Source organism: Grus americana, chromosome 5 (assembly GCF_028858705.1).
Source record: "Grus americana isolate bGruAme1 chromosome 5, bGruAme1.mat, whole genome shotgun sequence".
Taxonomy (NCBI): Eukaryota; Metazoa; Chordata; class Aves; order Gruiformes; family Gruidae; genus Grus; species Grus americana.
This window is the reverse complement of record NC_072856.1, coordinates 59,633,461-59,648,934: the sequence shown is the minus strand read 5'-3', so window position 1 is coordinate 59,648,934 and position 15,474 is coordinate 59,633,461. Positions and strand designations below refer to the sequence as shown.

The 15,474-nt window shown below is 39.9% G+C and overlaps 1 protein-coding gene across 5 annotated transcripts in view; it reads right to left on the bottom strand.

Moving 5' to 3' along the window:
• The window catches only part of KLC1 (kinesin light chain 1), a 51,378-nt gene extending 37,538 nt beyond the window's left edge, over positions 1 to 13,840 (bottom strand). For 4 of the 5 annotated variants that reach the window (XM_054827411.1, XM_054827413.1, XM_054827412.1 and 1 more), the window contains exon 1: positions 13,434 to 13,834. The gene's annotated coding sequence lies outside the window, so the exon portion shown is untranslated. Of the gene's footprint in view, positions 1 to 13,433 lie in introns of all 5 variants that reach the window. The other variant, XM_054827416.1, reaches the window with a different exon arrangement.
• Positions 13,841 to 15,474: the final 1,634 nt, after the last annotated feature.

Genomic DNA, 15,474 nt, shown 5'->3' with positions numbered 1-15,474 from the left:
CAGACATGCATATATACAGAAGAAAAGAGACAAAACCTACCATGTCTTTCTATTGTCACTTTTCAAAAATGTTAATTCTTTCTGACTATTTTTTCCCTACGAAAAAAAAGGCATAGTCAAAGGCTTCTTAAGCTCCTGTCAGTTTTATCCTGTGAACAGTCCACTGCACTGGAAATCTGACCTGTTACAGGGCAAGAATTCTAGATTCAAATACTAACTTTTAATTCAGGGTACAATTGAAAACAAAACAAAAAAATTAAGATGCACAAAGGTTTAGTTGGAAAACAGAATTTTGGATGAGGGGAAAAAATATGCAGTGCAGCCAGAGTTATAGTCTAGCCAGCTGGCTTAAGCAATTCATGTATCGTATTAAATATGTGCCTGTGTAGATCTGGAGTATTACCTTTCTGCTTTATTTACCACAACATAGAATATGCCAAAGTACAAAAGTAACTTAACACTTTCCAAAACTTTTTAAAAAAAGAAGCAATTTTCTTCAAACGCACAAAAATTAATCAACTTGGACAGATCAGCATAAAGTGCCCTACAATGATACCTACTAAAGAGGTTTTTGCAGAATTTTAGAACATGAATTCCAATCTAAGAAATGGATTGAGAATAGCAAGAATCTGAACCAAAGAAAGCATAAAGAAAACAGAGCCAAGCCTACTGTCTTTCAGTCATGTAACTGCTGGGATAATCATATACAAGCGACTTAAGTGGCTGTATCTTTAATCAGTTTAAGTATTTTGTTATCCATAAAACTTTTGAACCAACTGCAGTAGTAATGCTGACATCACAGTTTGTGCCTAAAATCTCCTACGGACCTACACACATCAGAGCTAGCTACTTAAGCTCTTCAACTCGTATTTAAGGATCTCAAACATAAATAGCTTTTCCTACTCAGCTACTTTAAAAAAAGCAACATTTTCCTGCAGATCACCTCAAGGAATTCTTGAGCCAAAACACATAATCATATGAATCCCTTGATAAGTTTTCCTATGCAAAGAAGAAGAACATTTTTCTAAGAAACCCACAAGACTATTTTTTTTCCTTGACTAAAGATTAATATGGGTCCTAAAGACAAATAAATAAACAAACAAAGAAAGCAGTTCTATTTTTTTAATTTTTATTTACTTGTTATATATCCTTCAGAATTCCCTTTCTCAGTATTGATATTTTCATTATTTAATAGCCAGGTTTCAGGCACTAAAAGCTTGGAAGATAAATTTTTAATGTATCTAGTGTCTGATCATTACTGTTTTAAAACACAATTAAAAAAAAAAGTCTGTAAACTGATGTGGCAAGTCAAATTCTCCCTAACCTTTTTCCTCTGAATACACAGATAGCAGCAGGATATCTGAAAATTACAGAATAATATGTCTGCATACTAGAAAAAGTCATCTTCCTAAGAGTAAAAGCTACTATAAGCCATACCTACAGGCCCTGCCATCTACAAGCACTGCAAATTCCACAAGTATAGATATAGTATACACTAATTTGAGCTGTTTGTATCTAATATGCACCTATCCGTTCACTGTTTCATAACAACAACCAGTCTATTCAGGGCTTTTAACCCTAATTTCACTCTTAGTTTCTCCTTAATTAAATGCCAAGGCTCAGTGTCCTACATCTGGCATGCACTTGTTTCATTTTGTATTAGCTACAAATTACAAGTCATTAATTCCCTGCTCAGACTAAGAACACATCTTATTACATCATGGTACACATCATCTTGAAATACTACGAGCTGCTTTAACTGCTAATCTTCATAATGTGGAAAACTGCCTTCTCAAACAACCCTCTAAAGATCACAGGCCTTCCAAGCACAAAAAGAAAATCACCAACAAAGGCAAGAGATGAAAACCAGCCTGCCGAGGGACACGAGTAGCACGTCAAACACCACATTGCCTGCACCCCTTCCTAACAAGGCAGCTCAGCAACACACGCTACTCTGAAATGGTGAGGATGAATCACCCATGAATGTCTTCCATATACTTAAAAAGGTATTCATAAAAGGACTCGGATAAGAAACAGACTAGTTTGAATATATTGCTGTTACGGTTTACAGTCAAAAATCTCAAAGTCTGAAAGAACAATGGTTTGGGGTTTTTTAATCTAAGATGTTAATTTCTCTTTCTCTGTGAGGCTATTTCTGCTATCACAAGTCATATTCCCTAACATAAGGAAATTTATAATTGTTCTCTTTTTGCGTGACTCACTCTCCTTTTAATTAAAATGATTCTTTATGCTCAGAAATTTTATTCCAATACATTCATCTCTAACCCCACAAAAGAAAGAGAGTAGCTTTTTCCTCCTGACGTATTCAGGTCTGTAGCTGAGCTGCCAACGCTATCTATCACTCCTTTCATTATACTATATTTGAATCCACATGTGACTGCAGAATAGAAAATCTTGAACTGCACCTGCAAACAGCGTCCTGTTGGAGGTCAGACTTAAGGTACGCTCGCTGACCCAGTTCTATAAACAGAATACTGCCGCGCTTCTGTACTGCCTCAGGTTTCCAAATAGCGATCTCGGAAAGTGTCTTCACAATTCAGCACACATCTACACAAGCTACCGTAAAAATAACTCAGTGAGAACAATTAGTGGCACATACTGGAGGCTGTGTATCACTGACCAGAAGCAGATAAGAAGATGGAGTTGCACATGAATCATTCTATGATTCTATGACTAGCAGCCAACTTGAAGCTATGAGAAGTTCTTTAGAACACACAGTGTTGTTTGAAAAAAGAATGAACCCCTTGGACTCATTTTTTCTATCAACTTTCACCTAGTAAGCACCTGAACTTAAAAAAAAAAACACCAAACTTACTGTCCTCCTTCTGCCAGCCTTCAACTAAGAGCTAACCCTGAATGCAGAAGTCTGCCCTACCACTTGGTTTAAACTGAAGGTATGCAAGGTAAATACTATAAAAAAGACATTTGTAATCATTTAATGTCAAAGGCACATATCCTAAGAAAAGCTTAGAATCACATGTCCAATTTAACCTACAACCTCAACACTACAAGGCAACTGTGTTGGCTAGCAAACTGGACAAACACTCATACTTTGTAAAGGTTTCACATTTATAAAGGTAAACCGACAAATTTCTGCAGAAACACACAATAAGCACAGAACAGCTTCACTAAAAAGTGTAAAACACCAAAATACTTGAAGACTGGCAGAGATTTCCACCAGACTAACACAGGTGTTGCTTTTCTATTAAGACTGCCAGGTGCAGTCATACCTGTCGGGGAAATTTTGAATTCTTTGAAAGATTAAGAAATTATGAAGGAGAAAAGCAGGCTAACAAGTTATATTTCTTAATAAAAGAGATGATAGCAAAAATAGCTCCTATAAAACCTGTAGCAAGGGTGATGCCAACAACTCTCTTTGAGAAAGCACAAGCTATGAAGATTTGCACTGCTGTGGAGTCCTTTTATTTAGATTTCTATAGCATGCTACATCAACGCTAATGAAGCGTATACTGTTTCTTAGCAATCACATCTGCATTTTTGTAAGTAACAATCAACACTATTTTGAAATAAACACTTTCACACATTTCAAGGATAACTGCCAAAAAAATATTCAGAGTAATTTCAGCCTTCAGCCTTCCTTCTTTTGCAGCAAGTAAACTACTTACATTAAAATTATGACTTCCTGCTGAAACAGTTAATTCAGTAAAAAATCCTTATACAGTATAAAAGTATTCAGTGGCATAAAAGTGTCCTGTAACTACACAGATTATTCTTCCTCTTAAAAGACAAGGTTATTATGGTGTCAATCCCTTGACAGTACTTCACTGAATAAACACAAGCTACTATCTAGGCATTTCAATTACCACAATACAGTCAAATCTGTATCCTTTTAACTGCAGACAATCCAGATGACCTGCCAATCTAACTACTTCCAAAATCTCTTTTAGATTCAACCATATCTGGTATTCCATCATGCAGCAGACCATGGCCAAATCCCACCTTGCTCTTCCTGCTCACATACTGCAGCAGACAGAGACCCTCAGATGATATGGCTCCCACCCTACACAGTACTATGCCTACCCCATTATTTGTGTAAAAGGAATCAAGGGAAAGCATCCTCTTTCTGGCCTCACCCACTACATTTTACCTTTCTGAAGTACTAAAAATAGATAGCGATTAAAACACAGAATAGTGACATATCCTAAAAATCACAGTGGATTACTCCTCTGAAACGTGGCATCTGCTTGGATCCTACAATCAGTCCACATGTATCATGAGCACATAAGAGAAAAATTTATTCTCTCTATACATTCCCAAGTCCTTCCAACATCTCAGGTTTCAAATGAAGCTTGATGGAAATAAGATCCTCCTATGCATTTGTTACCACATCAGAGATTACTCTTTGTCAAAGCTGAAGCAAGTGCAAGAGAAGTCTGACAGGCGTGTGTCTAAGGCAGTTTAGTAGACCCAGACAGGAGTCTAGAGGAGCTACACCAAAAGCCATACTTTCAAGAAGGTACATGCTTATTAACTCTTTGTTAATCAAGGTTACTGTCATCTGTTACAGGCTGGTGGTACATACCTTCCTTACTCTAAATGTGAAACAACATACTTATTTAATATCCTCAGACCTGTGGCAAGATTAAAACCCCATTCTTTTCCAGAGTAATAAAATGGAAGACAAACCTCTTCCACTGTTTTGGTAGTCTTGGGCAAAGAGCTCTAATGTCAACTTGTTAATTTTAGTTACCTCCATGCAATTTCTGAAGACAGACTGCAAATTGCAAAGTCTCCTACCCCTTGGGGCAAGGGAGTTGTCTCTGTTTTGTGTTACTGCTTTGTCAACAGCAAACAGCGTCTGTTGATCTTCTTCAAAGCTGGCGCTTCCTTAGTTTCTTGTGAGCACTAATAAACACTAATAAGCAGCCACCAACAGACCTCAAAAAAGCAGAGGATTTTGCCTGTTCACTAAAACACTGACACAACATACCAGTCTGGGCTACACAGGACTTGCCTTGTGCTTATGACCACAAAGCCCACCTCACTGGAGCATTTTAACAAAACAATCATGACTGTATTAAAAGTAGTTACATAAAGGCAGAATAAAAATACTTAAATGCATCAGAAGGCAGAAGCTGAATCATTTTAAAAGTCATTATATTTACACTTAGTTACTAAAAATGCTTGTCACAAGCATCAAAGACACATCAAGAAAAATCAAGGCTAATTATTAAAAAAATGTATTGTAGGTTTAGTATTTTGTAGTTACAAAGACCAGCTTCGTAAATTACCTACTTTAAGTGGATTGAAAGGAAATGTTGACTCTATTTTTAAAAAAATACTGTCAAGACAGTTTGAGTTACAAATCCATCATGATTACCAAATTCCACAGTTTCTACCCTCAATATTCCAAGAGTCTACATTTATTTCTGTGTGGAAACAGCACCTGGCTCTTCATTGACATGCCAACTTGTGCAACCATTTCTTGAGTTAATCTTAAGTCTTGATAAGACATTTGTAACAGACTGATTCTAGGTGATGAGAGTGTCTCTTTGGGACTGGAATAGGGAGGCACATTAACATCAAAGTGTTCTCAAAGTTACATGTCTTACAATTTTAAGCTGTCAATAGTGTAGACAAAACATTTTTTGAGCTTGACTCCAGTTCTTTCATTTTGCATTGTTATTTTTGGATAAGAACTGCTTTACTGACTAATCAAAGTAAGCATCCATTTATGTTATCTATTTATCTTAACTCTAAATAGCACTTAGGTAAAGACACAGGAAGGTTCCCATCAAATCAGACTTACATAATACATTAAAAACCTCATAATCTTCCACTTACTAACATCAGACCCATAATCTTAACCAAATCTACTTTTTATGGCATACCTATAACCATTAAAAAAAACACATGCAGGAAGGGCAGAGAAGGCCACATCTTGCCTCATATTATTGAATCTATCTGGGGAGCTTTGCCGACAATTTACTGCGAGTACAGATCATGTTGTTCTTACATGCTTGAGGACTTTGAAGAGAAGGTTATTTGAACCAAAATGAGAAAACCAGCAATTTTTTCTGCAGACATAAAAGGAACATCCACTAACATTGCTTCAGCACACACTAGCCTTTAGGTTTAACAAATCCTTAAACCCAGTTTTGAAGCTACGTTAACGGTTCACATTAAGATGAAGAAACTGTGCAGTCTCCCTTGAAGCTTTAGGGAAAACAGCCCCCACCTGCTTAGCCTTCCATAAAAAAAAAATCCAAACCCACTAATCTAATTCTTCCAGAATGCCTACTGAAAAAGAGTTGCACAGCTAAATAGTTCAGGCATTAACCTTAGTATTGAGAAGGAATTAATTCTACCCCATTAAATATTACATCAAAATTTAGACTTTCAACGGCAATCACTGTTATCAGACTAATACTTGCAAATTTCATTTCATAGAAAGTGTAGCAAATGATGCAATAGTCCAGAAAAACAACCTTGCATCACTGACTGTTTCTTAGCTACACCAGCAGTGAGCTGATTTGGCTGTAAGGTTGGGAATAATTTCCTTGTTAAGTACTCCATGATCTGCAGGGTTTACTCAGGTGGTCTGAGATACTGGCTGTGGTAACAACACCAGCATGACAGATAAAAAAAAAATAATCAACAAGCATATTTCCAGGCCATTTGTTAACATAACAACTGGGTGGGGATGAAGATTCAATGGCCATACAAACTACAAGCAGGCACTGTAATTCGAATCCCACTGGCTGTTGCTTTCAGAAATATGCTGTGCATCTTTGCTCTCTACCTGCATCCTGCACAAATTCCAAACTTAGAAAATTTTTCTAAAGTTAAAATACTGCTGTTAGAATACTTGTTTAAGTGCGCTCTAAAATCAACATGCAGCACATTACTTTTAAGTTAAAAGTACTGTGAGAGAAACTGATACTAAGTGAATTAAAAAAAAGACTTAAAAGCAGAATAATTGAATCATTAATCTGCCTTTACCTCTTTTCTGAACAATGGAAAGGAGATGTAATTTATTAATGGCAAATTACTGGGACACTAAGTCAAAGTCACCCTGTGGTGCTTCTTGCCTTTTCAAAAGATACAGGATGAATAACAAATCTTTGAAAAATGAGGGCATCCGGCTAAGACATCTATCTGTACCATAACAAAATCTTTCCCATCATCTCCGCATGATTTCTTAAGCCCTCAGGAATGCCCACCAAGCACCAGCATTCTGCATTTCACAACAGTCCCAGACAAGAACCCTACGGAGCAGTTTTATCACATCGTCTCTGCTAAATGTAATTCTGCGTTACAGTAAGCATAGCAATTGGGTTTGCATACCAAACCTTCACAATATAGACTACTCCTCAGAATTAACCCATCTTCCCAAGTATTCATTCATTCATACCTCTAGTAAGACCTCCAGGTCACTATCATGTGTGCTGGCACACCACCAAACATCATCATGACTCTTGTACTTCATGACGTCCATACTTCAACACAGCAATATTCATTACACTGAACCGGGCTACATCCAAGGAAATAGTAAATATAAACAATAGTGCATTCTTGTATCTTCCACACATTATTGCCTCCTATGTACAGGAGAACTTACAGAGACAGAAATGGCCATCGAATCATCTGGTCTGGCTTCTAGCCCACACAAGACCATGGACATTCACTCACTAAGGCTACGGTCAGTAATGCTCCTCATGCCGCCATAGATTTCATTCTCATCCTCCGTCATGCCAGCACAAGGACTCCTGTCCATAATAAAATCAAACCAAAGATCTGTGCCTTTTACTGGATTATTTTTCAGTCAGAGATGAGGGGACAGGAAAGGATAAGGTCCAGGACACAAACACACCCAAAATACATCTACTTCACCATGCTGCCATGCAGCAAGCTGTGTCAACATAATGAGGACACAGAATAAGTGGCATGAGTGTGAGACTACATAAACCAGCACTGAGACTGAAGAAAAGTTCAACTATATCCTTAGACATTGATTATATATTACTGTTCTGTCAGCAAAAACATTTTAGGAGGTTGCTGTCCTCCTCCCATCTCAAACTGTAACCTCCTCTATATCCCTCACAGATTACTATCCCACTAGTTGCTTTAATCTGACTACACATAGCCACTCCCTGCGCCTAGGCAGGGTGGGGGGAAGAATCCCACTTTTTCAAGCAACATTTCTCCCTCTAAACACACATGAAACGTGACTGGGGGGGGGGGGGAGAGAGGCAGGGAGGAACATCCAATTTAAGCAAGTGAACAAATGAAATGTTAAAGGTGAGGGTGTACTAAAATTCAGTTGTGGCAAAAACCAGAGGGATGAGGGAGTAACAGCAGTCTCCCTGAAATAAAAGCTGCTCAAGCTGGAAGAGACAGGTACAACTGCAACTTTCCTACACTATTCAGCCTGATATTGTTTGATAAAGGAACATCCATAAAAGCACTCAATCTTAAACACAATATTCTATTGGGGGGGGGGGGAAGGCAAAGCAGAACCACCCCCCAAGACAGAACCTCCATCCTCCCCTGCTCGTCCGTAAATCTGTATGAGATGCTTTGTAAATCATTCAACTACTGTCAGCTGGAAGGAGCAAATTCAAGATATATTGCAGGAATGCAGCTACTGCAATCCTTTAAAAAGTTTAAAACCACCACCTTCTACACTGTGGAATGGCACACACACACAAATAATAGCACGTTGCAAGTAATCTTAATTTTTTGTTAACATTTACCTGCTTGTGCTGTCTCCAGACAAAGCACAATGTTAGAACACTATAAATAGTAGTAGTAATACTGCCAAAAGGGATAGCAGCACAGGATTTAAGAAATAGTTTATGAATATAACATCAGTGTTTGTACGTAATGCAAATTACTCAGAATTAAGATATACAGTTACCTAATAATTCCAAAAAATGTAAGTATTTTCCTTTAAAAAGACTGATTTTTTAAATACAGCTGTTTAAGTAGTACCAAAAAGTTCAGCTTTTTGTCAGACATTTCTTGCCCTTAATGTTAATTAGTGCAACATTAACTTTTTAAATGGTTTGCTGGGGTACGTGCCATAGTAAGGAGGGTATAATTAGCCACCACCGCAACGCTACTGATACATAAGAAGCCAGTACTACTGACTAAACTGGTTACATCCTTTGCTCTATTCACTTTAAAATTTAATAAAATCAGCTATAGTTCTGACATAATCCCAGAAACGCAATCTTAATATGATGAATGGGTTTTATGGCAGATATTTACAGGAGAACCAAAATAGGAAACTGTTCACTTTTAAGTCTACCCACAAAAGGTATTATTGCTTTTACCTGTAAGCAAGACTTGATACTGAAAAAACATGTAAAAAATCTGTACATTTAAGTAGACAACAGAGGGAAAGCGTATTTGGAATAGAAGATGACATGATCCCATGCTTCCTAATTTTGAACAAGAAAGATGACCAACAATAATTGACAAAATAAATTCAATTTAATTCTACGTACATGTCAAAACACAGCTTCCAGAGTAAAGATTGTTTCTGATTGCACTAAAAAGAGACAAATAGCAGAGTCCATGGGAGATAAGCTGGATTCAAAGACACAGTGATTAAATCAATACACAGATAACTATTACTTGCATCTGTTTTCTTAGCTGAGTGAATATGAAGAAACTGTCAATTATCAAAGATTAATTTTCTTTATACATTATAGAAATCAGCAAATCTAGTCTGACCTGTGCTTTAGTGTTCGTCCTCCGAGAGCAACATCTTTGTTCACATCCCCAAATATATTACGGGTGGAAGCACACATCCTCAGTTCTCATGCTTGCCTATTCACTATGGCCTGTCACTACTAAACATATTAATTGTCCAGCACAAAAAAAACCCCCACCAAATATAATATCGTCTTATGCCTGATGCCTGCAAAGCACCTCACACAAAACCTATGGAAATAATTCCTCCATCGCTGAAAGTCTCCGTAATTCTGGCTCTGACCCTCTATCAAAGTGTCCAATTTAAATCCTGTAAGATGAAGGCAACAAAAGCATCTCAGCAAATCTAAGCCAGCATAAGTGCACCTTTTTCTGGTCAGGCATTTTTAATCAATTTTTCAAAGGAACCAAACTTATTTCTACAGCCTGCTTTCAGAAAGGAAAACATTTAACTAAAGAAATTACTGGGAAAGCCATTTATTATTAATTAAAGTATTAATACCTAAAAAATACCTGAAGCCGACTGTGACTCAGGATGTAACTATTATAATCATGTCTATTTTGAAGTTAAAAAGGTTTCTTTTTAGAATGAACAATCTGCCTTTGACTGGTACTTGGTTACCATGAAGTATCTATTAGACATTATATGTGTCATGCTTTTGTTTTAAGGAAAAGGAGAGTTAACATTGAAAAGAAACATTTTTCTACACTTTGGTCAAGGTAAAGATGATGTTATTATAAAACAATTAAAAACTACTTTGGAAACACAACATATTATACAGGCTGGATTAAGAGAAGAGCCTGTGACTAGCCACTTCATTGCAGTGATGATGGAATTGGTCCATTTTTATGATAGTTGTGTCACACTGAACAACACCCTGGGGGCAGAGAGACTACAAGAGGTGTTTAAATAGACCTAGCATGCTTGTCCCCATCACTATTGGCTACTATGCTCTTCAGCATTAAATACAGAAATATAATTTTGCTTATTTATGAATTTACCCAAATTTCCTTATTTTCCATTCCTCTTAGAAAAACATTATTATTTAAAAAGTATTTGTACACTGAATTAAGTTTAAAAATAATCATCTGAAGAGATGCTGTTAATCCCAGAATAAATCCAACTGCACGTCTGCCAGAGAAGCCAAACAGAGGAAGAGATGAAAGAGTAAGTGCACAAGCCCACGTCTCAAGAGAAACCGAAACTGCATTAAATGGACTCAGAACTGAATACAAGGCTACAATATCTCCCCAAACTCCCAATTAGAGACATATGTAGGTATGTGTGTACACATAAATAAATACACATAGATGTACAGATATGTACACTGCATAAGAGTAGCACACAAGTGAGGGTTTTCTGACATGATCGTGGTAAGTTCTTCATAAACAAAGGAAGCAGCAATTGCTTTTACATGCCCTAAAGTAATACTGTACAGACATTTAATTCTTGTATGTCAAAAACACTGACAAGATCATATTCTGGACTCCTGCAAACTTAATTCACAATTTTGCATGCAATTCCTCTTTTGTCAAACACAGACCTTTTTAAAAATCAGTTTCCATTAATAAGGCAACATTAGCACACCTTAGTAATCTGACATACAGAAAAAGAGGCTATTTCACAAGATGTTTGGAGGATAACTTTATTCTCTTTAATTACATGTGATAACATGTTGTCTTTGACTAGAAGGTAAAGGGAAACTAAACTCGAATTGCTGCTAGAATTTCTCATTAGTGGAATTGTCCAGTTCCGTCACCATCCTTTGGAAATAGAAAGGTTGCCAAACTTTAACTGCAACATGATGCAGAAGTGATACTGCATTGTTGCGCGAGTTTCAGGAACTGACAATTTAAATTCCCTGCATTTACCCACATGGTTCTGCACTACATAAAATGCATATCTAAATAAAACTGCTACAGTTCTCCAGATCTGTTGTAATTTCACAAAAAGGTTCTCTTAAGCCACGCGTTCACAAAAATAATTGTGCAAATGACTTAGAAAATACAAGGTCTTCTGCTCAGAATCACCAGATGGATCAGCTTTCTCTCTGCTGCCAGTAAATGCTGAATGCGTTACTTTCAATTGTATCTATAATCCTAGGGTTATAATGTCCTCTATCATGTTTTGCTGAAGTTTTGGAATTCATAATCAATTAAAATAAAGCTATCTTCCAGAAGAGCTTGAAATCAATTGTGCATTCAAAAAGGTGGTGTTTTTAGTTTTGTTGGGGGTTTTCTTTTTGGGTTTTTTTGTTTTGTTTCGTTTTTTAATTAAAGTGCTAAGCTGTCTAAATCTCGAAGGTTCCTTTTTAGCTCCCAGTACTCTTTGGGCATAAGTTTACTATGTAAGTGAAGTGCAAATACAAAAGTGGAAGTGAGAGAGACAATTACTTCCCAGAGTAATTGTTACTAAACCTTCTGCCAATTGTAAGAACACCAAAATTACATTTTAATAGTCTTAATTTTATGTATTTTTATGTATAACTGAAAATATTTTATATCATGAATGACATTTGCTCACCATTTTGCTGTTCAAAGCAAACTATAAAGACAAACTTTCTTTTTTCTAGCTTTTTTATTTTCTGATTCTGCATTCTGATTCCATGTGCAGTACTTGAGTACTGCTGCTACATTTAAATCACATATACTAATGGAAATCATTAACAGAAAAAAAAAGGAAAAAAGAAAAAAGAGTAAGAGCACCATCATGATTTAATAGCCTTCAAAAAGCAAGGCAGAGGCATTACACTAGGTGATGCTGCTTTGGTCATTAAAATATGCTTCAATATGCTTAGAATACAGGATTCAATAAGTTCATTTTTGTGATTACAGACAAGTGGTATACAGATCTACAAATCAGGTATCTTATTACCTAAAAATATTAGGATCACAAAGCCAGAACAAGTAAAATTTTAAAGTGTCTTTCTAATTAAATGATAACTGTATCTTTAGGGCAGAGATTAAGTCAGTTACGTATTCATGTCATTTTGCTAGAATAACGTGTTCCTAACCAACGCTATTCCTCCTTATTTTACAAGCGTGGAAATCCAGCCAAGACCTAAGTCTACGAATCCCCTCCGACTACAGCACGGTAGGTGACCTACAATATATAAATCCGGTCACTATTTACAAAACCCAAGAAAGAGCTGTCCCCGTCTCTTCTTTCCCCATTTCCGAATTAGCAACAGAATAACCCACCTAAGCTAAGTACGTGAAGTAAAAACAAAGCGCCGGACGCCCCACGGGGACGAGCTGACCACAGAGGAGGGGCGAGGCCGGCAGCCTCCCTCAGCCCGGCTCTGCCCTGGGTCCCTCCCTGGGCGGCGCCCGGCCCGAGCCGCAGCACCAAAGGGAGCCCGGTGAGGAAAAGGGGACAAAGCCGAGCCGATCCCCATCCCCACCGGGGGGGTTCCTCCTTCCCGCAGCCAGGCGGCGAGCGAAACTGACAGAGCTTTACACAAAACACTGAAAAACAACCTGCCCACCCCACCCCCCAAAAAAACCCAAACCAACCCAAACCACCACACACCCCACCGCGCCGGGAAGGGGCTGGCTGTCAGCGGCACTGCGGAGGGACCAGCCGGCCCGCGCAGCCTTTTGTAATTTGCGTAGCAGCAGATAAAAAAAACAAAATAATTAAAACACTCAGCACCCCCTCCCCCCGCCTCCCATCTCCACCGCCCCCCGGCAGGGCCGGCCCCGGGCGCAGGCAGCTCCCCTCAGCTCACCGCTCGGTGCTGCAGGCTCGGGCGATGTGCGCAGCGCTCGCAGAGGCGGCGGGGGCCGCGCAGCCCGGGAGGGGGGAGGGGGGGGGAGAAGGAGGAGGCGACCGGAGGAGGATGTCAGCGATGGGCGGGCGGAAGGGAGGAAGGAAAAGGGTTTTTTTGGGGGGTGAGGGGAGAGAGGACCGAAGAGAGAGAAAGAAGGAAGCGGGTCAGCACCACGGCGCCTTCAGTGTCCACCCCGAGGCGCTGACAGGCTCGGCCCAGCCCGGCGGCCGCGGTGGTCGGCGCGCAGCGCGGCCCTGCCCCGGAGGAGCGGGCGCTGACAGCTGCAGGCAGCCGCCGCCACCGCCCCGGCTGCTGCTGCTGCTGCTGCTGCCACCGCCCCTGCGCCCGCCCTGCGCTCCCCTCCCTCCCGCCCGCTGCCCCGCCCAACATGGCGGCTCCCCCTTCTCCCACAAGCCCCCGCGCGCCCTTCTTTCCCACCGCCCCCATCCATGACGTCATCGCTCCCCCTCGGAGGGGAGAGCGCGGGCGCAGCGCCCCCCGCCCGGCCTCGCCTCCCTTCCTTTCCCCTCAGCACGGCACCCGCCTGCTGCGGTCCCGCCGCGGCCCTCGGCAGTCGCGCGGGAGGGACAGGAGGGATGCTGAGTCAAGGCCTTTAGCGGTTCAGGTGTGACGCCCCACACTGACGTTTCCCGGGGAGACGGGCAGAGGCCATGCTAAACCTCGCTGAGGCCTTTTCTGCTGAAGTGTGCATCAGTGGAGTGCAAAACCCGGCGTTTCCTGAAGGCACCTCCGGTTACGCTGAAGTGGTTTTGCTCCAGAGTGGGGTACTGCCGCAGATGCTTTTCATGTTGGGTGGTCTGAGTGTCCTGGAAGGAAGTTCAGGATTTTGTTTCTGTAAAGCAGGCTGACAGCAGGACTCGTAAAACATCCTCCCGTCTCACAACTGAGGTGTTCAACAAAACCTCTGGGACAAATGCACGTGAAAAGCTCTACAGCGTGCAGCCAGCTCACAGTGCAAGTTATGTGGGGGAGACTGAGGCTGGAGTACAAACTCTGTGGTGAACGCTGGGTCCCCCCTTAGGGCTGATCATGTGCTGCTAATATATTTCAACACCCTTGTCTTTGTTCCACATTGAACTAAGTGAAAGATCTCTATTCTTCTATAGGTTTACACATAAAAAGTAAGACTTTCAAGAGAACTCAGTGGCACTTGTCACAAGAACTATTCCTTTGCAGCTTCCAATTTCATTCCCACTCTCACTAGAGAAGAAGGAATGGTCGCAGTTATTTTATTCATGTTGCTTTATGTTCCACTAGGTAGAAGTTAAGCCCAGAAATGAAAGATGGAAGGAATTGAGGTCTGAGATGAAAAAAAAAATATATATATAGCAAAGCAGTAAAATGTACATTGGAAATCATCAGGGAACAGTGACAGCCAAACTTTATGAAAGAATTACTCATGTCTGGCCAGAATATTATGGTGCATGAGCTCCACCTAGAATAGAATAGTTCAGCTGGAAGGGACCTACAACGATCATCTAGTCCAACTGCCTGTGTATGTCCTGCAGTACATATAGGGTATGAATTATAAGCTAATGGAAACATGGAGGTATAGTCATAGATCAAAATGTGCAGCCTCACCTATATGCTAATATCTAGAATACACAAGGAAAGCAGTGTATTACATGTTTGCCCTCACATATAACACAGAGCAAGTCTACAAAATGACAGATGCGAGAACAAGAGTCAGGTGAGAAAGCAAGACTCCTAAGAAGAAGCAGGAAGACGGAAGAGTAATCAAAGCTAATGCTCTTGTCAAAGAGGCAGAAGAACAGGAAGAGTCACAGAAGCCCACAAGAAACAAAACAAAATTAGGGGAACATGAATTGTCTGGAGACTGCAAATACAGAGTCACTGTTGGATTTGAAAAGCTGGGGGAACTGAAGTATACCTTCTGAAGACCACTCACTGACTGATACCTTACACAGGCGAAACTGTCCAACAAAAACCAATTGTGATACTAGTATTTCAGAGCAGC